This window comes from Podarcis muralis, chromosome 1, assembly GCF_964188315.1.
Source record: "Podarcis muralis chromosome 1, rPodMur119.hap1.1, whole genome shotgun sequence".
In the NCBI taxonomy this organism is placed as follows: Eukaryota; Metazoa; Chordata; class Lepidosauria; order Squamata; family Lacertidae; genus Podarcis; species Podarcis muralis.
Window position 1 is genome coordinate 90973723 of NC_135655.1, and position 26403 is coordinate 91000125.

Genomic DNA, 26403 nt, shown 5'->3' on the forward strand with positions numbered 1-26403 from the left:
AGCACATCAAACACTGCCAACTTTGTTTTGACGAGTTATTTGTGGCCCTAATCAGCTGCGAAGGCTCTTTAGGAAAGAGGCACTGTTGTAAAGAGGGATTAATCTTAGCAGCAACCATGCAGTTATTAAAAATCAGCTGGCACATAAAATCCTGATGGAGAGGTGCAAGTGTATGTCATGGCCGTACAAAAATGAAAAAAACGAAAAAAGCTATCAACTCTATTAAAAAGAAGAAGAAAGGATTGAAAACTGCACAGAAGTAAATCAATAAACTGTGATAGTAAATATTGCTTGGAGGATGTCAGTAGAGAAAATCAGGCATCTCTAATATCCTCCTTCAACAGGGTTATCTATGGAATAACATCTTATATTATTATAGGTATGGTAGTGTTTTGCAGAGGACAAAAGCAAAACTGTAGGAGAAAATAGCTATTGCTGTTTGGAGGCTGACCTGGTTAATGTGTTGCAGTAAAATAAATAAAATGAATAGGACAAGGAAGGAGCTAGCAGGGAGAAGGGGAAAGAACATCATAATAGGAAATGGTCAAAATTTACAATTAGGCCTTACAAAAGCAACATTTCACTCAGGCCATAAAGGGTCATTCATTTCGTGCTATGGTCTCTGCCAGATTCTCACACAATCTATCAAAAACACTCTGGCTGGTCTCATTTGCACGCAAAGAGCTGAAACAAAAAATAAACACTGTGCGAGGAAAATTGGTTAATCAGCATTCATGGCAATTTAATAAACACAAATTAAAAATAAATAAATCTAGGCAGATCCCTTCTAATTCTCACTAGTGCTTGTTTATTGTGGTTTCAAAAACAGGAGCTCAAAAGAACCCAATAATTTTACAAGCATGCAGAAGCTTTAGGCAAAAAAGGTTAGAGCAAACACTCCAGATTTTATTGTTCAGCACCACTCCTGTAAATCAATTCAAAAAACCACACCACCAAATTCACACCCAGATCCAATATTTATGCTTTAGAAGCAAACTGCATCAAAGTGTGTGTTTGTGAGAAAGGCAGAAAGATTGATACACTTCATTTGAACTGTGCTCCTAAGGGGCTTTGATGGCACTTCTTAATGTCTGTGAGACTTTTCCTTCTCACTGTGTGCTTCACTCAGGGTAGCTTTGTGCATTAACTTGGAAACCCAAGCACAAAGTGCATGTAAATAGCATCATTTATTAAGAAGCAGGTGTGTATAGCCTGCAATATGAGGAAGATATATAGAAAAGTGGACCATAAAGAAGGCTGATCGCTGAAGAATTGATGCTTTTGAATTATGGTGCTGGAGGAGACTCTTGAGAGTCCCATGGACTGCAAGAAGATCAGACCTATCCATTCTTAAGGAAATCAGCACTGAGTGCTCACTGGAAGGACAGATCCTGAAGCTGAGACTCCAATACTTTGGCCACCTCATGAGAAGAGAAGACTCCCTGGAAAAGACAATGATGCTGGGAAAGATTGAGGGCACAAGGAGAAGGAGAAGGGGACGGCAGAGGACGAGGTGGTTGGACAGTGTTCTCGAAGCTACCAGCATGAGTTTGGCCAAACTGCGGGAGGCAGTGGAAGACAGGAGTGCCTGGCGTGCTCTGGTCCATGGGGTCACAAAGAGTCGGACACGACTAAACAACTAAACAACAACAACAAATATAGAAAAGTAATACAAAGCAGTGAATAATGCAACCCTGTAGCCACTTAGGAGTAAGACTTCCCCAGCTTGGCACCATCCTGATGTTTTGGACTACAATTACCATAATTCCTAACCACCGGACGTGCTGGCAGGGGAAGGTGGGAATTAAGAGTCCCAAACACCTGCTGGACAGCAGGCTAGGAAAGTTTGGAATAACTCCTACTGTGAGACTTTTGAGAAAGAACCTAAGAGCAATGCTGCATCACACCAAAGGCCCATATGATCCAGACTAAAGAGGGGAAGGCCTGGAAAAAACAAAAATAAAAAAGGTGGGACAGGGTATCCAATCTTTCTGATTCTTTTCTAGTCCAGCATCCTGTTCTCATATTCATGAACAAGACACATATGGGAAGCCCACAAGCAGGGCACAACTCGAGTGCCATGTTTCTCAGCAAACTGGTTTTCAGAAGCAAGGCTCCTCTGATCTTTGGGGTAGTATACAGTTACCATAGTATCTGTAGTAGCCATCGATGGCTATATCCTCCAGGAATTTGTCTGACCTTCTTTTAAAGCAGTCCCTGCTGGTGACCATTGCTAAATCCTGCGGGAGTGGAATCCATAGTTGGATTGTGCATTGTGCGAAGGGGGACTTCTTTTTGTCTTGTCCTGAGTTTCTCACAACAGCGTGACTGGATGACCAGTTCTGGCATTATGAGAGGGGTCAGACACTGCTTCCTATCTACCTTCTACACACCTTTTATAAGACAATACACCTCTGTTGTTATCTCCCTTTAACTCATCCTTTCTCAGACATGTGCAGGATCCACCTGCATGTCCTAATGTGTACTATGAACTGTGGACTCCCTGATACCATCCTACAATCAATAGTCCTAGATTGCTCAAAAAGTAAGTGGATTCAGCAGTATGCAAGCTGAGAACATACAAACAAAAAACATTCATGTAACCTGGTCTGGCCTATGTAAGTAGCACGACCGCTGTGCTGTTCCTTCTGCCCTTAACTCATCACTAAGGCAGTTGTGTTGTTCGGTGCTGTCTTGTACATGCAGTACTCGTCTGGGAGATTTAAAAGCATAACAGTGGTGGAATTGTGATGCTAAGAATAGCCATTGTCAGAGGTGCCAAGTTAATCTACGGAAGGTGTGTGTGACACATCCCCCTCAACAACTGTGCATATGCACAGGATGTGAACTGAGTACCAGCCGAAATGTGACGCTTCTTTCATTTCCAGCTGACTTGATCGCTAGCTTTAGTTTTAAGCGGTATTTGGTGCTGGTCTCTCTTGTTTAGATGCAAATAGCAGCTGGTGGGATTTCTATGTAGTGAGGGATAAATGGGAGACTGCCCCCCCCAAAAAAACCCTCCCAATTTATTTATTTTAAATAATTACATTTCTAGCATAATTTTTAGAAAGACAACTGATGCCCCTTTAAATGTGTTGTGGAAGGGGGGGTTATATATGCTTTTATTTTTATTATATATTTTGTAGTTTTAATTTGTAGTTTTGAGCTGGGATCTACGGGTACAGGGCAGGGCAGTATGCAAATTTAATTAATAATGAGAATAAGAATAAATAAGAATAAGAAGGCCTTTGTTTCTCTCCTTAAATATACAATAGCCCATAAAAGTACGATGGATAATTCTCTGGATAACAAAAGAAACAATTCAGAAAAAAATGTGTAACAAGTGATTAAAAAATAGCCAATATTATGTGAAGTGTATTGCTGAAGTAATTCAATTTTTAGATGTCAATCAATTGTCTTTCAGGGGTGATTCAGGGTGTGAACAATTAGGAGTAGAGGCAACCTGGCTCTTTTTATAGTTATTTGCATTTTCTATGAAAAAAGATCAAAAATTGCAAGGAATTGTGATAACAATTCTTGCAAATGCTAAACACATCAGCACTGAAATCCAATATGAAGTAATCCACATTATGGCTAAAATAATTCTAGAAATTATTATGAAGCAAATTAATTAAAGTACTTGTGCAGAATTGCTAGCTTATGAGATTAGGGACAATGTAAAGTGGTACTTTGGTTCCCGAACAGCTTGGCTTCCGAACAAATCGGCTCCCGGATGTCACAAAAGTAAGTATTCCAGTTTGCGAACTTTTTTGGAAGCCAAACATCCATTTTGGCTGTCAGTATTGTTTCTGGGGCCAATCAGCCAATCAGAAGCCGTGCCTTGGTTTGCGAACATTTTGGAAGTCAAATGGACTGAGTTCGGGAATCAAGGTACAGTAATTATTATATTGTAAATATAGCAATTGCTCTCTGATTATAGTCAATTACCATTTTGTTCTGTTCCCAACCCCCGAGTGCGTTGGGCAAAGTGCACATAACTGCATCCTGGCCCCATTCCGCCCTTTTAGTGGTGTGTTCAGGGATGTTTTCGGTTCACTTCCGGGTTCGATGCCATGCGTGTGTGTGCAATCATGCATCATTTGGATGCATATTTAATTGGCCATTGCCTATATCTTGCAAGCATGAAGCCAACAGAAATATGCGCTGCAATTTACGAGCTTTGTTCACAAAGTGCTTAAAATATAACATCTGAATTTTTGTCAACATTGACTGGCTTACAGTCAAATTATGACAAACTAATTGCCCAATCATATGATGGAGATCTGTCATAAAAGGTTTATCAGCTGGTGTTCAAGCTCTAATCTCTAAAGAACTTATGTGAAAAACTTTGTTCCTGAATTGCTTTAATCACCAACTCTACTTGGTACATGCAATTATCAAAATGTACATGCAATTGAGGCTATACCTGAGATGAAGAAATGTTTTGACTTATTTGAACAGCAGTTATGTGTTGTTTAAAGAAGAAACCTGCTGAAGTTGCTTAGTAAAAAACTTTTGACGTTGTAGTATGGCTGTAAAAATGAGAGTTAAATAAAAAAAGTTTGTGATTTTGTCTTTAAAAGGCCTGTGGACTAGATAAACTGCCCCCTACTTTTTGTTGTTGTCATTCCCACAACTTTCTAGAAAGGCTACAGGCCTGGATGGAGACAGACAGAAAATTATTTGAAGCGCACACACATAACCTATATGGGTTTCTTTCTGCTGAGTGATTAATTACAGGTAAAACAACCCCACAGAACTTTTGACGCCCTCCTGCCCATTCCATGGCAGTTCACCCACTGGCAAACAACTTTTGAAATGCTTTCCTATTGAGAGCAGTCAATCAATGTGAGGTGCTAGTCTCTGGAGCGGGGGTTTGGGATAGGGAAGAATCCAGAGTCCCACTGCAGATCTTTGCATCACTGCCAAAATAATTTAAAAATAGGCAATCCCCATAGGGTTCGAAACTAAAACAATCCACAGCACAAGAATTATTGCATGACAGGGATGGGAATTCAACTTCTGGAATGCTAAATGAATGCAGGAAGCAATCTGCCATTTGGCCCTCTGCCCTGGTGAACATAAAGATTGTCAGAAGTCTGTTTAGTCCAGCACTGACTGCAACAGTGATAAGTTCAACGCACCAAGAAAGCTGTTGTTCCTCATAAAACAGCTAGGAGCCCTTCCACCAACTTAACATACTGTATTTCCAACTCCCCAAACACTCTTCAGACTGCCCATAGATCTGAAAGAGCAGTTCACAATGGACCTGTGCGGTTGGCTCAGTGCAGTGGCAAAATACTTGTCTAAGGTGAAGTTTGGAGTTGCAGCTTCTACTGGGGCACCCCACGCTGCAGCAGTGGGGGTCTATTCAGACCATCTGCCCTCAACGACTGAATGCTCTGGGAGATTTTCCAGTGGATAGATCCTGTCAATGCTCTAGTCTCACAATGGCAGGATGAAGTGCAATATCTACATAATCACTCCTGAGCACCCTCTCCAACACTTTAGAGCCCGTTCAGCACCCTGGCTTTCCAAAGAATACCTTGGAACATTATTCCTATTGAAATTAGCCAAGCAACTGCAGTGCTGAAGTTTCTCCACCTGTTGAGAAGCATTTTTGTTTCATCAAGCATTCTAGAGAATCCTCTTCATAGTTGGTCAATTTGTCCTGCATTTTATGATGTTTTAATGATTTCCATTGTACTTTTTAGTGCACGCTGCTGCAATGTTTTTTAGTATGATTTAGGAGATTTATAATTACCCTTTAATTACCCCTATTGGCTAGTGGACAGCTGGCTGGGCCAGGAAGGTAATTAATGTCTCCTTGTGAAAGAGGGTTCCCTGCCTGCTTAAATGAGGCAGTGGTAAAACCACTACTCAAGAAACCCTCTCTGGATTAAGAAAATCTAAGCAATTACTGGCCAAAGGCCAACCTCCCCTTCTTGAGCAAGATTACTGAGCTGTGTTCATGGACCAGATCCAGGAGCTCATGGAGGAAACTGAATTTCTATTGGGGTTTGGGCCCAGAAACTGCTTTGGACACTTTGTATGATGACCTCTGTTGGGAAAAAGAATGGGGAAATGTGTGTGTGTTGTTCCTGTTTTTATTGTGCATTTTGTGCATTTATCTTTGTTTTTATATTTTGAACCGCCCTGAAAGCTACAGATGAAGGGTGGTATACAAATTTATAAATAAACTAACCCATAATATATGTATATCCAGGGCTGCACAGACGCCTGTGACGTTCTGTAGCTCTCAACTATTTCATTGACACAATTATTATTTGGAAAATCTACATGACCTTGACATCAAACTCATTTGCAGGTCTGACATCTTATTGTGAACTCATCTGGCTGTTAGTATAGAGGGCAGGACATGAAACTGAACTTAATTGTAGAATACTTCAATGATTAGTCATTTTGTACTTTTCAACCCCCCCCCACACAAACACACACTATCATCCCTATTTACTACTGTTCAGCTTGTGCTCAGAATAGCAGCTTTGCTCTACTGTGAGTATAGTCTACTTTTTCCAAAAGAAACACATAGCTGAAGCTGGGACATATTTTGGAGGTGGTACAGTGAAGCTCCTTCTTACAGCAACATCCTGTGTATGTGGTGCTACCTTTAGCAAATATATTGAAAGACAGACTGCTTACTGTAGCTGATGTTCTTCAAATAGTCATCTTGGAGACACGCATATTGGGTCTTGAGCCAAACAAATCTTGAAACCTCCTAGAGCTAAAGAGAAAAGAAGAGAGCATTCGTCACTCCATTGGGAACCTCTGTGCTGTGTCCATGAAACCGCAGGAATTTCACCCCTACCCTTGCTCTTTAACTCCGGCAGGTTTTGAGATGCTGCTCTGCCCAGATACAGAACTCATACAGAACTCACAAGGGCCTGCAGAAAATGAGCTCATATAATTTGATGCTATTATATTGTTAAAAAGCTTAGCAGGCCTCATGCTTGGTCAACACCTCAATGGGAGACTTACAAGCTACTTCTCATAGCAAAAATAGGAAACCATGGTGCAATAAACAAATGGAACAATGCAGGTTGGGGTCTCAAGAGCTTCCCTGGCCCATTCACCCAGCACTACAACTTTTCCAAGATGGACTATGTTGCCATAGGGGAAAGCGCTTGGTACTGGCTTTGCTAAATGCCAGCTGTGACACAGCAGAACCTCTGAAAAGGAAGTGCCAAAGACCTGTGCCACATTCTAGATTCCTGAATTGTTGGGTGAAGCAGATCTTCTTCCTCTACCATCCACCCAGACAGAAGAGCCAAAGTTCCCTGCCCAAATTTAACAAAGGGTGTCATTTTCTCTTAGAGCACCACTTCATGGCTATTCAGTGTTGGGTGAAGGCAACACCTGGAATTATAATTCGCAGGTAGTATCGTAAGGGATAAATATTAGCTATAGCTATATAGAAGAACTATAGCTCCAGCATTTGTTTAGGGAGATGCAGTACATCAAAGAAATATTAGACTTAATTGGCTGGTGATATCTTGTTTTACCCTTGACAAAATTCCTGGCAAGTCTTTAAAACAATTTGGTCTCATTTTTTTACCCCAGGGTTTGATGAGCAGCATGAAGACGGTTTGCTGCTGTTTACAAAGTCCAAGACTGTCTCTAGGGCATACTCACTGGACAAAATTCTCCTCTAAAAGAACACTTGTTCACACATGGGAGTTCTGAAAATCTGTTGTTTCTCAGTCTACAATTAGTCAACAGCCTATAAAGCTGGAAGCTTTAAAGGACATTCTTGATCAAAGAAATACCCAGCACTTCTGCATAACTTTGGAGAATAGGACAAATGCTGCACAGGATTCCCAAAAATCATCATCAACTTTAGAGGGCACAAGATATAACTCAATTTCATAACGTATCAAACAAAACCCATCCTTGATTAAACACTACAGAATAATTGTTTACAAAAAACAAAAGGATGAACAAATAGATGCTACCACTGTATTAAATCTCTAGTGGTGATCAATTTAAATACTAAATAAGAAGCAGATGGTTCATGCAAATGAGGGCTGGTGTGTGGTGTGTTTGTACTTCAGAATGGAGTTGTCAAACTGTTCATGATAGTGCCTCCTCTAGGTACATACATGTAAATTTATTCAGCTTTGACTCTTTAAAATACATTCTATTGTGAAAAGGAATGAGCCCGATTCAGATATCTTTTAAAATAACTAAAACCACAAGAATATAATTACAAATGAAGATGCTCATCCAATTTATTTGTACTGTTAACTCACATCTTGTGCACATTTAACCTGTGCGATTGCAGCTTTACACACTTGACAGCCGGTGGACTGGCACTGCACAAATTAAACACACACACGGAGGAAAGCCTAAAAGCTCTTTTCACTGTGCCATATTGTCAGGAAATCTTTGTTTACTGTCTGGATTAAATACAAGGACTTACTCGAAAATAAGACTCCGAGGTGGTTGTCACCGATGGAGGCAAAAGCCACAAAAATACTTAATATGGGGGGTGGCTGGGCAAAATATTGTGAAATAACAGAAAAAGTGGGGGACACTTGGAGGTTGCAGAGCTTTGAAAAATTGAAAGGAAAGGTGCGAGACTGGTTTCATTATGCCCAAATTTTAGAGATCTTCAAAAAGGACAAAAAAATTGGTTTCCAGGTGGAAAAATCAAAATTAGAGTCAGAACTACTTGAACCTAAGACGAAAGTGCTTTCAAGAATGTATAACTTGTTGCTTAAATGGAATACTCAAGACGAGACAGTTAAGTCAGCCATGATAAAATGGGCGCAAGATATTGGGTACAACATTATGTTTGAAGACTGGGAAAGGTTATGGACCACTGGTATGAAATTTACGGCATGTAGTGCCTTAAAAGAAAACATTATGAAAATGATGTACAGGTGGTACATGACCCCAGTCAAACTTGCAAAGATATATCATTTGTCTGATAATAAATGTTGGAAATGTAAGGAGGCTGAAGGAACATTCTTTCACCTTTGGTGGACATGCCCGAGGGTGAAGGCTTTTTGGGAAATGATTTATAATGAGTTGAAAAAGGTATTTAAGTATACCTTTCATAAGAAACCAGAAGCCTTCCTCCTGGGCATTGTGGGCCAGAGAGTGCTAAAGAAAGATAGAACTTTCTTTTTATATGCAACTACAGCAGCAAGAATTCTTATAGCCAAATACTGGAAGGCACAGGAGTTACCCACACTGGAAGAATGGCACACGCAACTGATGGACTACATGGAATTGGCTGAAATGACCGGCAGAATCCGAGACCTGGGAGAAGAGGCAGTGGAAGAGGATTGGAAAAAATTTAAGGACTATTTACAAAAACATTTTAAGTTATATGAATGTTGAGAATTTGCTAAGTTTTGAGAAAAACATGCTTCAGTATTGAGATTCGGAAATGATCGAAACCAAGTTATGACTGAGAAAAGTTGAACCTTTAGAGTAAATATTTAGATGAAATCATAAAAACACATGAAACAAGGTATTAATTTGCTGTTGATTTTTATTGTAAAGAATGCAGGGATGGAGGATGTGGGGAAGTCCAGTTGATGATGGAAAAAAAAAAAGACTTGGAAAAGGGTATTTTTTCTTTATTTTTTCTTATTTTGTAAAAAAAGCTTTGGTTGTGTTACCGACGATGTATTGACACTGTACTTTGAACCTGGAAAACAAAGCAATAAAAAATATTTTTTTAAAAAAAAAAATAAAAGCTCTTTTCACTGTGAGAAAACCTGGCACAGAAATACTGTGTTTTTCCATATATAAGACACCCCCCATGTATAAGACGACCCCTGTTTTGTTTTTAACCCCAAATTAAGAAAACAAATCTCTAAATAAGAAGTGAAAGTCCGGACAATCAGCGGTGGCGGAAAGTTGTTGAGCTTTTTTTGGGTGATTGCTTTCAAAGTTTCCAGCACACAATGGTGCCGAAGCAAAGGCAGCAGCTGGGGCACCACACTTCCCAGAGAGCCAGTGTGGTGTAGTGGTTAAGAGCGGTAGACTCGTAATCTGGGGAACCGGGTTCACGTCTCCGCTCCTCCACATGCAGCTGCTGGGTGACCTTGGGCTAGTCACACTTCTCTGAAGTCTCTCAGCCCCACTCACTTCACAGAGTGTTTGTTGTGGGGGAGGAAGGGAAAGGAGAATGTTAGCCGCTTTGAGACTCCTTTGGGTAGTGATAAAGCGGGATATCAAATCCAAACTCTTCTTCTTCTACTCTTCTTCACAGAGTCTGATAAGGAAGCAGACAGCTTAAAAGCGCTCTGGCTTGTGTGGGGGTCAAGACCCACCCTGTGCACCAGTTTTGGAAAGGTAGGGGTGCTTGCGTGGGAGTAGTTCCAGGGCTATTTTGACTATACACAATTTCAGCTTTATATGTCATCCCTGGAACATAACCCTCACGCAAGTTGCGAGTCAGCTGTACTCAGGTTTCCTACTCAAAATCTCGTTTGGAGCAGGCCTGGCAGGCAATACCAAAGTGTTGGATCCAAGACACTTAATAGTGCCGTGGGCTTTCACAAGCACCTATCGCTTCAGCTCCACATAAAATATATTTTGCATAAACTACATTAACTGCATTTCAAATGCCTAAGAAGTCTGCTAGGTGTTGTCAACCTCGTTTTTTCAGGCATGGTCAGACCTCCCTGCCTGCCCACTCACACCCCACCCACCCAAAAACCCCAGGAAGAACTATCAAGTCCCTAGAGGGCTAGACAACATGGCTGGTGGGCTTCCGTGAGAATAGTGGGTGATAAGTTGTGTAAGCCTGCCTAATCTGAACAAGATGTTAACTCAAAACCATTCCCAAAACAGCCTCTCTTTAATCAATGTGGTGACAGGAGATTTTAATCTTCGAGAATTCTAGGTAAGATAAGCTACTCTAGGAAACACGATGACACTGTAGAGTTCCTATTCCCCAAAACACACTTTGCTTGCAACTATTAACTACACTTTTTGACATGGACCACTTGATTGTGAATATAGCTGGATAGGGAGAGAAAGCTCTAAAAGGTCATGAAGTTTATTTGTTCCTCTTTCCTGTTCATTTTCCCATTAACATCTAGGGTCTTAAAGGCCCTGTAATTTGCAGCTCCTTCTCAGAAGATCAAAGGTGGTTATAAATCATACTTTCATTATAAAATGTATGTTTTTAAGAGTAAACTTCCTTTTCAGTGACATATAACCCCTGAAAGATATTTAGAAGTGAACTGTTCACTGGGGAGAGTGAGAGATAGAGAAGTGGGATAGAGAAGAGAAGTCCTTAAAAAGCATTTTAGGACCGAATTACTCATGCAAATAGTTGCGAGATTGCCATTCCTTATTATTCCATTGTTATTTCTTGTATACTGTCTTATATTTGTATCTACCGATCTTTAATGTTGATTACGTTATATAAAACAATTAACAACTATTTATATTAAGGCGGTTGCATTATAATATACAAGCACCTCCCGATTTGTTTGCAGTCAGCATGCGTGTAACCGCTGACATGCATGCCATTTTCGGTGCCGAAAGGGGGTGGGGGGGGTGGAACAGACTAACATGCATCTTGCTGATGTGCGCAGTGGCTGGGAATGGGATTCTCCCGTAATCAACTTCTAGATCTGATAAAATTGTATTCAGACTAAGCACTGATTCTTACAAGATTTTGTACAGACACCCAGCTACCTGAATCATTACCATGCTACTGAGTACATAAGAAACTTTTATTTACATCAAGTAGACCAGTACTGCTTACTGTGACAATGCACAAGTCAAATATAGGTCTACCTGAAAAGTAGAAATAATAACTTTAAAATATGCATTTTCTCAGGTACAGGAGGAAGCATATTTTTGTCTTTAGATATTCTACTTTTACTGACCTGCAAAATTCAAAACACTTGGCTTCAAGATTTCAAAATTCAGTACTTTCCCAAGGAAAGCAGGCCATTCCAAATAAGTACAAGTGGCACATAAATTCAAAAATCAGGTACATATTCAGTACAAACTAGGAATATGCACATAATGATATAAAAACATGTATTAAAAAGGCACAGTTGGACAGTCTGAAAATGATGTGCTTTTATTGTTCATAATGATACAACTGACAGCAAAAGCTCTTCACATGAGACAGCTTTGAGTAAAATCCAATTAAAAATCCACCTTGGGGAATAGATGTAGCTACTAAACTGGGTCTGAATAATTCTTCTCGTTTAATTTTCTAATTTAATGTTGTTTGTGTATACGTTTTTTATTTTTGTTGCAACATATTCAATGTGAGTTGTTTTGCAAAAGGAACACAATTCAATTATTACTTAAGAATTTCACATATGAAACCTTAACAACCAATCAGGACTTAATTATAAGGTCAGACCTATCAGTCAACTAATGAGACTCCCCAACCCCAATGCCCTCCAGATGTTTTACACTACAGCACCCATGAGCCTAAACCAAGTTAAAGTTGTAGTACCAAACAGCTGGAGGGTACAAGATTTTTGTTGTTGGGGAAAGCTAAACTGATGCTTTCTATCAAAGTATAGCTCCCCAATGCTGCCGTAACATTGAAACTCTTTTTTCAGGCAAACTCACTAAAACAATATAAATAGAATCAGTTTTATCAAAGTTTTTCTCAATCTCCTACTAGCTATATTCACACCAAACAGTGCAAGTAGTATGAAGTGCATGAAAATAATATTATTAATGGCTATTGGCCAAGATGGAGAAGATATGAATCCTCACATTTGATGTACTGCTTCAGCCAAGATTCTTGGAAGGTCAAAATGAACAAATATTCCCAGTGAGTAATCTTGTAAACCCTGCATAAAAACACATTCACAGTACAAAGCATTCATGGGAACAGTATACTAGATGTTCTGATCTTGAAAGCCTCTTTTTAAAAAATGAACCGGGTTTGGGGAGATTAACCCTAAATGTAAATAGAGACATTGGTAAAATGTCAAATCCCAGCCAATCTATGCCTCTTTCACTGTCCAGCTGAGACAGCTGCAGGCTCTGAAAATAAATGGGTACTTTTCCAGTGGGAAAACACACTGTCCCAGCATCCTGGAGGCTGGCAGGAAAAATCAGCTTAGCCAAAGACCGAATGATCTTATTCAACAACTATGATTCCCACGGAAATAGAACAAGGTCCCTGATAATGTCAAAATAACAACAAAAATGGAAACTGAAAATATGACAGTGGTCAAACGACACAATACATAAGGTTTCACTTACCACATTACAAAGAAATCTGCTCAGTGAATGTGTATAGCAAGATATTATACTTCATTGCTCATTTAGCAACAGCAGAGTAAACGAAAAGCAGTACTGCGGGGCTGTCAGCCAACACTATCCCTTTTGAAGTTTGCTCAGCAATCAGACATCAGGATTTGCTATTATGAGTTTACCATTAGGAAGAAAACCATATACTAATTCTGGGAACTGTACACGTATAGTTCTTGACATGTACTATACCGAATTCCACAGGGAGGCAACTTAAATTATCCTACCATAATATGGGAAGAGTGCAGCACTTTTAGATCCCACTAATTTAAAGATGAGTATCTTAAATAACAGAGGGCCGTGCTTAAACTTCCTAAGGCACTTAATGGGGTTTGGGAGTGTTTATGTTCTATCTCAACCAGCAGTCCCAGCCAGGGGACAAGATTGAAACCCAAAAAGGCAGAGAGTTATGTATCAGGTCATGTACCAGTTCCAGATCCAGGAATATTACATACCCAGCAGTGCATGAGTCCACACCCACTACTGCTGGTGTAAAATAATCTGTGATGTGGGCAGTAAATATATACGGAGGTATGCACAGATGCTGCATAAACCTCCTACTCCTATGTTTATATATAAGGATCATGGCAATAGATATAACATGTCACATCACAGGAACAGTGGTGTGATATCTGGGTACCCACTCCATCATGTATATAGAACAATCAGTTCCACTAATGCATAAACCAGCCTATAGAAATGTCAGTATCCAGGCAAGATGAAGCCTTTCCCCCATAGGAACTGAAATCCAACCCATTCAAGACTTCCAAGTATCTGTTTAAAGCAAGCTTGTATTCCAGTCATGTTTTTCCCTTTGAGAAGATGATGGCATCTGACTCCAAAGCACTAAAGCAGACAAAATCTAGCATGAAGATGCTGCAAGATTTGACATTTTTCATGTAGCAGCAAGTCAATATGACACTTGCAAGCATAGTGTAACTAAGTAAAGCTTTGAGCCCACTGATAATAGGCAATGGGTGGCAATTACATTCAAAGATTCAAAAGGAAGGAAATGAGAAGTACAGAGGCAGTGAATAGTACAGCCTTGATTTTGGTCCTTGAATTCCACAGTAGACTCCACATAACCTTCATATAACCTCCAATGACTCATAAATGAAGCTTGAAAGTCTAGCCCTACCATACCCAAACTCACTCAAAATCCCTTGTTTCCACAAATAGACTAAAAAGGAAAAGGAAAGAAAGAAAGTGACATTTGTGTCTTCACTTACCCACAACCTTCAATCTAAGAGCATTCAAACATGTTGGTCTACCTTCTCAGCATTCTTGACAATAGATCAAGATTCAGAAAAGTCACAGTGGTCTCTCGTGTGCAATTACTGGCCCTCTTACAGTCTCACCTTATCCAACTTTCTGTTACAGTCCATGACTCTCAAAGCAAGTTATTTTCCCCAATAACTTTTCAACACCAGTCACTTGGAACTCATTGAGGGAGACTGTTGTAAGCTCAAAATCAGGGTACTATAGTCTTTTAGATAAGCATGCACACCCACAAATGAATTATTATGGTTCTCAATATAAAAATAAGCTGATGTGATAAGCAATTAATGCTCTTGAGCTAAATACAGGGACAATGGATAAAATCATCATGGGTACAGAAAGCCATAAAAAATGTTGCTCAAAATTCTCATCCAAACAAATGTATAGTTCATTCATTTTAATAAGTTTTTACTGTGCATTTAGGACTTTTGGTCCTTGTTACTCTTCCTGGCTTAAATAAAATTGATAAAACTCTCTGCAGCACTAGAAACATAACAATGCAAAACATCCAACTAAGGGTGGAAGAGCATTTTGTTTGATTCACATTTTTGAGTGAAGTGACCTAATTTGTGGCTCCTGGACTATTACATCCATCTGAATATAATCAGCCTTTGAATTTCCAAGAATTTAGTAATACAGTTTTTGGCTCATAAAACATACCAAATTGTTTTAAAATTTGCATATTTGAGAGTAACATACATTGATACATGTATTCATGGGAACAAAATTCTTATTTTATTGTGATAAAACTTGATGGGGTTTTTTTAAAAAGGGATATTAAAGTGAAAACAGGACAGAGAAAACTAATGAATGAGTACATGAGAAAGTGGCACAGTCCAGAAACAGATTGATTTGTCTATCTATGGATACAGGGGGTTAAGACAATGGGCTGGTTCAGTCAACCATATATTGGAGCAATAAGTGAGATGTGAATAACCTTTCCCCCAAGCATACAACCATTATGTCCCTCTCTTCATGAAAGCCTCAACCAAAGCTGGTAGCCACTAATTAACCATTGTTTCAAATTTATTCCAAACTGGGGGGGAAAAGATTACTGACTTTGGAACATGCCAGGATATTAAAGCAACTTCAGGCTATGTTTCACTATCCTGGCTTGTTTCTAAGCTGTTACCATACTCCCTTGTTTCGCTCATGATGTTTGCTCACAACTGAGTTGTATGTGCAAGCATGTAATTCAGCTTATCAAGCAGAGCTATGATTGCCCAAACACAACTTAATGCTTGGCAACATCCAAACACCTATTGTAGCGACACAGACCACAAGGAAAGAAATGTAGGGAAACGAACCCCTTAAAACCTTTTCCAAACAAACATTTGTAAAGGCTTAGCAAAAAAAGAAAAAATAGGGACACCTCATGTTTCCCAAAGTAGTTGAACCCTATGAATTTATCAGCAAGGGTTTGCTCAGGCCTTCCACTAGAGAGTAATCTGGAACTCAAGAATGCTTTGCAACACTCACTTTTGGTGACCTTGCCAAGTCACTTCTGGACTCAAGAGTTCCCACTTGTGAAGCAGAAACAATGACGCCTACTCATTTCCCTAGTAAAGTTGCAAGGAATTTTATACTTGCAAAATCTTCGAAGGTGAAAAGAAATGTCACTGATTTTTCTTCTTTTAGCACAGACATTCAGGCATGAGGGGGTGAGAAGAGACACTATAGCACTTAACAGGTGAACCAAGTTGAGACTTCTTATTTAATTGCAATAGTTTTGAGAAATCTTTTTGTAAAAATGTACATACTGTATATACTCGAATATAAGCTGACTTTTTCAGCATATTTTTTATGCTGAAAAAGCCTGCCTCGGCTTATACGCGAGTGAGGCGAACGGCTGCAGAGGGACGAGCGGTGAGAAATGAGCAAAAGCAGGCACAGGAGCTGCGGCTGGGAGAGGCGCTGCGCCTCTCCCAACCGGACTCCTATGCCTGCTCTTGCAAGCAGCAGAGGCGGAGGGACGAGCGGCTTCTCCTTCCTCCTCCACCGCCTTGTCCGCTGTCGGGGGCAGCGGAGGGGGAAGCAGCTGCTCCTTTTTCGTCCTCCTCCGCCACTGTCAGCGGAGGAGGAGGAGAGAGCAGCCCAAAAGTAGCCCTTTCGGGCTGCTTGTTCTTCCTCCTCTGCTGCCGCCACCACTAGGTTTGTGGTGTGGTGAACCGGCTTATACTTGAGTCAATAAGTTTTCCCAGTTTTTTTGTGCTAAAATTAGGTGCCTCTGCTTATATTCGGGTCGGCTTATACTCGAGTATATACGGTAATATGACTGTTATGAGAAATCATCTTACATCATTCTATGGAGAGATCCCCCCCCCCATTAAAGTTGGCTATTTTACTGTTTCAGAATGATGGGGTATATTGTGAGCCATAGTTTTCTCCAAGCCTTTAATTTATTAGGAGGTGATGGAACCAGGCCTGGAAAAGGAATAAACAAGCAGAGATATGACAAAACGAAGGTGGTGGAAGACATGACTTTAAAGGCACAGAATATAAATGAAATGCAAAGTGTATGTCTCTTGAGGGGAAGAGGAGGTGTACACATTCCTCCAACAAAAACTCACAGAAGAGAGAAAAATGATCAATTTTTCATATATCAGTATGTGCAGAGACTCCTCAGGGGAGAGGCTTGGAAAAAATGAAGTCAAAACCGGTAGACGTTATGAAGAAGTTGGAAAGAAGAGCTGTGATAAAAGAGCAAATGAAATGGAGATTACTAGATGGTTCAGAGAAGTATTTGGTGGGGACAGGTCAGCTCACAGGCTATTTTAATAAGATGACAACTGACACCCGAGCCAGAGCAAAGGCTGCCATCCTAAATAGAGCTTTGAACGTTATCACATGCTGTTTACCAACCAACAGATACAAAACAGTGATGCGTAAGTGTTCATGATCATAGTAGAATAATTCATTTTGTTTTGGGGTCAGACTCACTTCTAGCCTTATTTTTCTACAGCAAACCACAAAGCATAAGGCAGATTGTTCTAGGTCAGCAATCTTCAACTCAGCATTTTCCAGATATTGGGACTACAACTCCCTTTATCCCTGTCCGCTGGTCATGCTGGTTGGGGCTGATGGGATCTGGAGTCTAACAACATATGGAGGGCAGCAGGTTGGGGGAGGCTACTTTAATCATTTAGATGAATCTGGTTGTTGCACACTCATTTTATGGACAGTGCATTATGGTTAACCAAAAAGATCTCTTTACCCTGGCCTCTGGCATATGAGATACGTAGATAGATAGATAGATAGATAGATAGATAGATAGATATTTAGGACCCACCATATTCTTTTAATTCTGTTTCTTTTACCTGTTATTAATATTGTATTTTTAAATTGCTGTAACCCATCCTGATATCCTGGAGTGAAAGGCAGTTAAGAAATTGAATCCACAATAATGATGACAATTATCATCACACTACTGGCTAGGGGAGAGAAAACAGGACAGTTTATGTGTGTGCCTATTTTGCTATGTGCAAACGTACAGCCAATTAAAGCTTCCCGATGCTTATACCTACAGTAAAACAAGTAAGATAGCTATGCACACACATTAATTTCCTATATTGGCATATACCTGTTTAGGAAAATATAATGCAAGAAGTGATTATGTTGTGAATTGAAACTGAAAGATCAGTCAGGCCCTTCTGCAACAGTGGCCATTAATTTCCAAGGTTAAAAACAAGCTTAGCAGTGGTGGTTCTTCATTAGTGGAATTTGCTCCACAGGAGAGAATCCAACTCAATTTTGAGTGACCCCTTTTAAAGGGGGTCATGGGAAACACTTTGGTCCCCCCACACTCCATACCAGGCATTTGATCTGTAGGATGCTGGAAGTCAAAATCGAAAAACTACTCCATTTTATAGTACTTTTGTGTTACTGATTTTAAGATTGAGTTTTTAATGCCCAGTTGGTATTACTGTATTTTATATTCCCCGTAAGCTGCTTTGAGAACATCTCTTGAAAAGCAGGATACATATTTAATAATAAGATGTCCTAAGGGGACTGACAACATTGCTGGGTTCAGTGTTTTCCCAAATGCACTACACACCAGGGGCATGAACACAGAGAGACAAACTCAATTTTTTTCACTTACTGAATTAGCTACACACACTTCCACACACAGAGAGATGTGTCAAAGGTACTCAGTACATTAAATTATCCAGGATCCAGCAAGGCAGGGTAGATAGGGCAATAAAAAACAATCAAGTAGGTAGAAACTCAGAAGGCAGGCAAAGCAAGCAGGTGAAGTGGGAGTGTGTCTGACAGGCACAAAAGAACAATTGCTTCCCTAATCTCAGAGCAGCAGAAGCTCCTTGGATTTGACAAAGGCCATCAGCAAAGGATCCTCAACTAGCTTCATTGCCAAAGGAGAAGAGAACAGGTCCTCTTCCAGAAGACTAACTGGTAAAAATATATACAGCAGAGGGAAAGAATAGAAAAGGAGAAATGAAGTACTGTAAGACTCTGCATTAGGAGCATTGCTCTTTAACAATCTGGAATTTGCAGGATATAGTCTGAAGGCACATGAGGTCAACACCTTGCTGAAGCTAAGAGGTCGGTTCAGTGTTCGGACCACATGTACCATTCCTTGAGTTCCATGATGGATTTATTTAAAGACATTTGTATGCCACCTTTTGTTTTTTACAACCCTCCCAGGGGAACTAATAACAAATAGCTTGAAAACCCAACAGAGCAACAAAGCTAATAACTTCTATGAACCATATAATAATAAGAATATAATAATAATTTATTATTTATATCCCGCCCATCTGGCTGGATTTCCCCAGCCACTCTGGGCAGCTCCCAATCAAGTGTTAAAAACAATACAGCGTTACATATTAAAAACTTCCCTGAACAGGGCTGCCTTAAGATGTCTTCTGAATGTCAGGTAGTTGTTTATCTCTTTGACATCTGATGGGAGGGCGTTCCACAGGGCGGGCGCCACTACCGAGAAGGCCCTCTGCCTGGTTCCCTGTAACCTCACTTCTCACAGCGAGGGAACTGCCAGAAGGCCCTCAGCACTGGACCTCAGTGTCTGGGCTGGATGATGGGGCTGGAGGTGCTCCTTCAGGAATACAGGTATACATGTTGATTAGAACAGTTTAAGCAACATATTGTCATGTTGGACAAACAGAAAAAGACTTCACCTGAAGCTGAAAAGGCATCAAATTCAGCGCCAGTCAGGCATCTGTGGGGGAAAGCTCTCTACATGCAGGGAGCCATGACTGAAGATGCCCTGTCTCCAGTCACCACCTACCCCAGAGCAACGCAAAGAAAAGGCACAACATTTGGACAGACTCATGTACGATTGAGGGCTTTAAATGGTAAGCACCAGCATAACTGTTTTAGAACTAGTGAGATACAGTCCTTTCAGATGACCTCAACAAGTATCCTAGCAGTGGTACTTTGCATTTACAGTGGTACCTCGGGTTAAGAACTTAATTCATTCTGGAGGTCCATTCTTAACCTGAAACTGTTCTTAACCTGAGGTACCACTTTAGCTAATGGGGCCTTCCACTGCAGCTGCACCGCTGCAATGCAATTTCTGTTCTCATCCTGAAGCAAAGTTCTTAACCCAAGGTACTATTTCTGGGTTAGCGGAGTCTGTAACCTGAAGCATCTGTAACCCGAGGTACCACTGTACTCAAGTTTCAGAGAAGTCTTCAGGGTCAGCCCCAGGAACAACCCATTTCAATAATCTGATCTGGAGGCTCCCAGAGCACCTATAACTATAGGTTACAGTTATAGAGGGAGTTGCAGACAGTGAAACAACCTAAGCCAACGAAAGTCACTGCATGGCATAGTTGCCAACTGGTTCCCCAGTGACAAAGCTGGATCCATGGCATCCACAGACACTGAACCTGAAACACTTCCATCATGTGAAAAAATAGCTTTAGTTTACTAGCCTTAAACAATCTATTCCTATTCTCAGACACCGATTCAGAACCCAATTTAGAATCCAGTGTAAAAGAGTAACAAAGCCAAGGGCGTCACTGGCCTACTGATACCACCTCTCCAAATCCCTTCTTTTCAGCAATTTTAAGGAGCTTTCCATAACATTATCATGGAGATGTGTGAAATTTAAAAAATGATTTCGGCATAACTTGTGGAAAATGTCATAAGGTTGACCTTGGCGAAGGGGGGGGAAAGATATTCCTAAACCAAATGAGAATACATAACTGGTTAATTACCTTGAAAGAATGAGCTAATTTGCTTTTTCTCCATATTCCCAGAATGACAAAAAGCCAGAATAAAAGATATGTCCCTTGATAAAAACTGAAATATTACTCCATGTCCAACCATGGTTTGATTCTGCTACACATAATCAAATTCAGAAACAGCCTCAGGCCAAGAAATGCCTGTACCTCAGACTGAACTGAGTGCTCTGCTGATAAACATCAGCTTGGAAATAGTAAGCAATTGTTTCCTCTCAAGCAGTTCTGGTGGCTAAGAACCTGAAAGTGCTTGAATTTTAGAAGTTACCTTGCTGAATCTCTACAGATTTATTCATCCCATAACCCTCTCCATCAAGGCCTAATTTACACAAATAAGCAGACACACAAGGGCCACTTGCAATCCACACAGACAACCTATTCACTGACAGTTTTCACAGCATTACGGAAAACCAAAGGGAATGATTTCCAAAAGGGACAATAAACCTGGTGGATCTTCATAACCACAAACAACCTGGCATACAGGGAAGCCCCCCCCCCCCCCCTAGTAAGGATTTCAAAGTGCACCGTGTTAAAGTCTAAACAAACTCTCAAACCTATGCCTGTTTACCTTGAATTCAATAGGGCTTACTGCCAAGTATGGAGGGCTCCACAAATTCCATGGCAAACATTCCTTCCTTCTCTGGCGAGTATGATGAGGATTAGCACTTCTCCACATCTTCGAGAGGACAGAGATTCAGTCATTCACCCACAGCATGGACAACGCTCCCCACCCCCTTCTTGAGTTTCAGGTCAGAGAAGGGTCATCAGAGATCTTGAATCGGGTAGCCAGCATGGTGCCCTCCAGATAATTATGGACTACACCTCCTTTCATCCTTGACTATTGGCTATGCTGGCTGGGGCTGGTGGGTGTTGTAGCTGGGGACCGTCACTTTGGCCATCTTGTCTTGCGTTGTACTTTAGAGTCACTCACAATGCTTCTTACGTATAAAGGTAAAGGGACCCCTGACCATTAGGTCCAGTCGTGGCCGACTCTGGGGTTGCGGCGCTCATCTCGCTTTATTGGCCGAGGGAGCCGGCGTACAGCTTCCAGGTTATGAGGCCAGCATGACTAAGCTGCTTCTGGCGAACCAGAACAGCGCACAGAAACGCCGTTTACCTTCCCGCCAGAGCGGTACCTATTTATCTACTTGCATTTTGACTTGCTTTCGAACTGCTAGGTTGGCAGGAGCAGGGACCGAGTAATGAGAGCTCACCCCGTCGCGGGGATTCGAACCGCTGACCTTCTGATCGGTAAGTCCTAGGCTCTGTGGTTTAACCCACAGCGCCACCCGCGTCCCTTTACGAAGTATAGGACAATAGAAATTGTGTGTGTGCATTACTCACAGGCAGGACAGTGCCACATTCACTCAGAAGAAGTGCCACACTTTTAGCCCTGGCCCAGTCACATGACTCACACCAGAATTTATCTGAGAACTCAGTCACAGCAGATGCACTTTTTTTAAAAAAATAAATGTTATTTTATTGATTTGCAAAACAAATAGAAGTGAACATGAGATAAAGCTAAATATGACAGACTGGACCATTGCTTTGGCCAAGCAAGAGAGGGGAAAGGATGGAGCTGACCACTTTGTAAGTTTTATAGGTCAAAGTAGGAGTTGGGAAACCACAACGGAGCAAGACTGAATGTCCCTGAAATAGCCAATCAGGGGAAAGAGAAAGGCACCCAAAGAAATAAAGTAATAAATGTCAAGTATTTCAAAATAAATTGGTATTTAATCAGAGCAAGTGTCTTAAGATTTTGTTTGTTCATGGGCATAACAAAAGTCTACCATATAGATGCAAAGTCCTCTGGTTCAGTATCCCTCCTCAGTACTTTCAGATTGTTGAACAGGAGAGGCAGGCACTTTCAGCACACACAACAGTATGTGTGTACAAATGCCTAGCTCCAATTCCCTTGGCAAGAAACTTGAGGCCTATAGTCTCTTATGATTTCTTCTGCACCAAAAGATCCAGCCACTCTCATTTTGAGGGTCAGAAAGTGAAACAGCGAGTGCTTTACACTCCAAATAACCCTCAGACAAATCATTTCCTTATTCTACCTGGCAGCCTCCTGCAGACCTATTGCCAGAGGGCTCACTGGAATCTTATTAGGAGCTTTTGCACATTGCATAAACTGACCTGCACACCCCTCTGCCCTAAGAGCCTTGCAACTTAACACGCAGAGCTGTTCCACCTAGACTAGGCCCCCTTCAGAGCCCATCAGAAGGATATACAAATATTCAGTCAGTCATAAAAGGGGCCCTGAGGAGGAAACTCATCAGGGAGCTGCAAAACATTTAACAGCTGGTTAGTACAGCCTGGTCCAGTATCACAAAATGTATATTTCTGCTCATGTTAATGGACCTTGTGCAATAAACATTTCACTGACAGGGCAAAAAACTCACCTAGCCAAGCCTTTAACTTGAATTCTGCATAGATTCAGCCTACCCTGGACATGCACTGGCCTTCACCACCAATTTCTCTGTCAACTGTATGGCCTCATATCTGCAGCTAACCATTGCAAATGTGAACTGTGAAAAGTAGAAGACACCATGCCCTGTATTTAGCATTATTTGTTAGCAACAAAATGCCTAACAGGCTTGAGTGTGCTTCCTTTGTGTGGGTTTTCTAATCCATTTTAGAGTAGCCGAACTCCACCTCTCATTTAAGAAGGATTTCTCCTCCTTCCCAAATCCCTCGCCATTCACCATGCTACTGGGGCTGCTGGGAGTCCAACAACATCTGGAAAGCCACATGGTTCCCCATCCCTCTTATGGGTCCTGGGGAAATACACTTCCTCCTTTCCTCCCTGCTGGCTCAGCAACAATGCTTTAAAAAAAGCATTGTTAAGTCTCCACTAGACTTAAGCCGTATTCACTTGCAATTTAAATTGGATTTTAAAATAGCCAGGCTATACCTATGTTGCAAAACCTATGTTGCAACTACCTTCCTTTCCCATATGGAATTGACCTGACCAGTGACCATTTACACTTTCCCCCCTTCCACAATATTGTGAATTAATAATAGCGGATTCTCAGCTTTTGCTATGAATCTCTGCGCTGAGCCTGTTTTACAAACCCAGCATTATCTAATTATAGCTCCCTCCGTTTAATTGCAATGTACCCCTGCCCTATTTCTCCTGCATCTCTGTGCGGAGGGGGCGGAGGAGGGGGGAAGGTTGCAATCATCCTTCGTTTGATGAGCCCTCATTTAAAATTCCACGGCTTTGCTGCACGGACTTAACCGTTAAACTGATTTATGTTGCATAAAAGATCAAACCGGATCACACCTTGTGGCCAAATAACCATTAAAAGGTTTCTGTAAAGATCATTAATTCACCTCCCTGGACAGTTAGTTTAGTAGTAAATATGACTGAGATGACTTTATCCAGTTAACCTTAATCAATCTGTTATCATGATTGGTAACCTTACCCTAAATAACATGAGTATGGGAAAGGGGGAGGGCACTACATTTAACGTGCAAGTTAATGAACAAGTGAACTGCATTATGACTTGGTCTGACCCCCACACCTACCAAAGTCAATGGAGAGATTAAGTGGAATGTGCCCTTAGGTCATGCACCCGGTTAATTACCCTGAAAACTTTCATACTATCACACTACAGTGAGCTCCCAAAACTCAGATGTGGAAAAGATTACAGCAGGGGCACATCACACCAACTGACACTACTCATCAAGCACACTGCTTGCTTCTGCAAGGGCAGGATAAATTGCTCCATTAAAAATACATCTAAGGACGCAATCTTATACCCACTTTCAATGAGCCTCACTGAAATCCATGGGACTGACTTCCGAGTAGATATGCCAAATGTTGCACCGTCAGAGACTTGCTTTCTCAGTCTTGACGGCAACAACGCTATTTGGAACTGAACTATTTCAAATCTAACCAGTGGTCTGTATTTTCAACAAAATCCGCCTGAACACGCAGCATGATGGATGAGGGAGAAGCCTCAGTGGCAGCTTCAACCCCAGTGATATAGCACCAGTATCAGAAATCCAGTTTTGGTCCAAAAGATTTGAGAACTGGGTTTGGATGTGGAAGAACAGAGTTTGAAGCTCAGGTTAATGATTAATTTTGGTCTCATCTGCAGCATGGAGACACTCATGTCCTCAGCCACAATGTATGCCTGCAATCAGACTGCTGTCATAATGAAACAGATGAGGACTGTAAAGCACTCTGCAGGCTAAAAAGGCTGCACACATTATTACTATATCACCCCTATGTATCATCAGAATGGGCTGATAGTTAATTCCTGTGCGGCCCTACCCTACTTTAACAAAAAAAGTGGTAAATACAGCAATGGACACCAGTCCTCTTCCCTGATATATAAGTGTACGTGGGATGGGGGGGTGTTCAAGCAGCACCCATGGGTGCCAGTACACACCCCAGGACCTCCCTAGGGCGCCCATGAAAGGGCACTGTAAACATCTTCTCAAAAATCCACAATGCACAAGTGACTGTTTGCAATCACTTGGTCTGTCCTACATTTAGTACAATGCCTTACAGATATCCTTGTTTCACTGGTTGTCAAGTTTGCACATCTATCCTTCCTTCTGTTCTGAACACATGAGAGATACTAAGGAGCTTCTCTCTGTGAGCAACCACAATGGCGGCTGATGTGGTGGCTTTCTCCTCCAGTGAAGGAGGGACAGTTCAGGTGGAGGGAATTTTGCCTTCACCATCTTGTGGTCCTGCCCCCTTTCCTGCCCTTTTGGATGTGACAACCATTTTGGGTTATAACATGCACTCACAGCAGCCATTTTGTGGCTGGCACGCATGGCACTCTCAAAATTCCACATGTATCAACCCCAAAGGGTTGGCTAGCCCTACAGGGCATGTCAGAATACTATGGTTTTTGGTTTTTTTACACCTTAACTGCAGCAAAAAAAGAAAGAAAACTCCAGGTGATCTACATCAAAGGATTTAGTGAGAAGTTTCAACTCTCTCCAAGTTTAAGAATTGGCCAATTTTGCAGGCTACATTTTATGTTGCTGACTGATAAGGCCTTTCTGTATTGTGCTCTCCCGCTATCACTGAAGCAGTCCTCATGCACTGGCACCGTGTTAGAAATCTAAACAAGCAGATACATACTTTAAAATGCTCATTACACTCTTTACACCTCTTCTGCTTATTCAAAACTCCAGGAGCCAGTAAATTACAAGCAGTGTTTCAGTGGTGTAAATGAAATGAGACTCTGCCTCAAATGGTACCAAATTATTATTGCTTCCCTCCTGGATCAGTTTCGCTATCGCACCCAGTGGAACAAAGCCTCTTTGCTATCACACTCTTGCATTTGGTATTCAGGCAGTGAATCAGTAAATCACAACTCCCTGCCTGAAAGGATTCACTCTGTCTGGATGCAATTCACCGTTTTGTGTGCTCATTTTGTCCAGGGTGAGAGACACCCCATACTTCTTTTCTATGCTCAACCACAGATTCCTCCAGCTTCCCCAAATTTTACAGGCAACCCTAAGAATAGGGAATGGAACTTCTCTTATTCTGCAAAAGTATACTCTCTTGAGTGTTCCGGAAAATGTAAGAATGGTCCTGCTGGTTCAAAGAACAAAGACCCATCAAGTGCAGCATCCTGTTCTCTCAGTGGCCAAC

The 26403-nt window shown here is 41.2% G+C and overlaps 1 protein-coding gene across 7 annotated transcripts in view; it reads right to left on the reverse strand.

Moving 5' to 3' along the window:
* Positions 1-26403, reverse strand: part of SEMA5B (semaphorin 5B) — a 358315-nt gene that overhangs the window by 274274 nt on the left and 57638 nt on the right. For 6 of the 7 annotated variants that reach the window (XM_077934877.1, XM_077934909.1, XM_077934914.1 and 3 more), the window contains exon 2: positions 6664-6745. The exons of the other annotated variant lie outside the window; for it this stretch is intronic. The gene's annotated coding sequence lies outside the window, so the exon portion shown is untranslated. The remainder of the gene's footprint in view (positions 1-6663; positions 6746-26403) is intronic. 7 annotated transcript variants of the gene reach the window in all.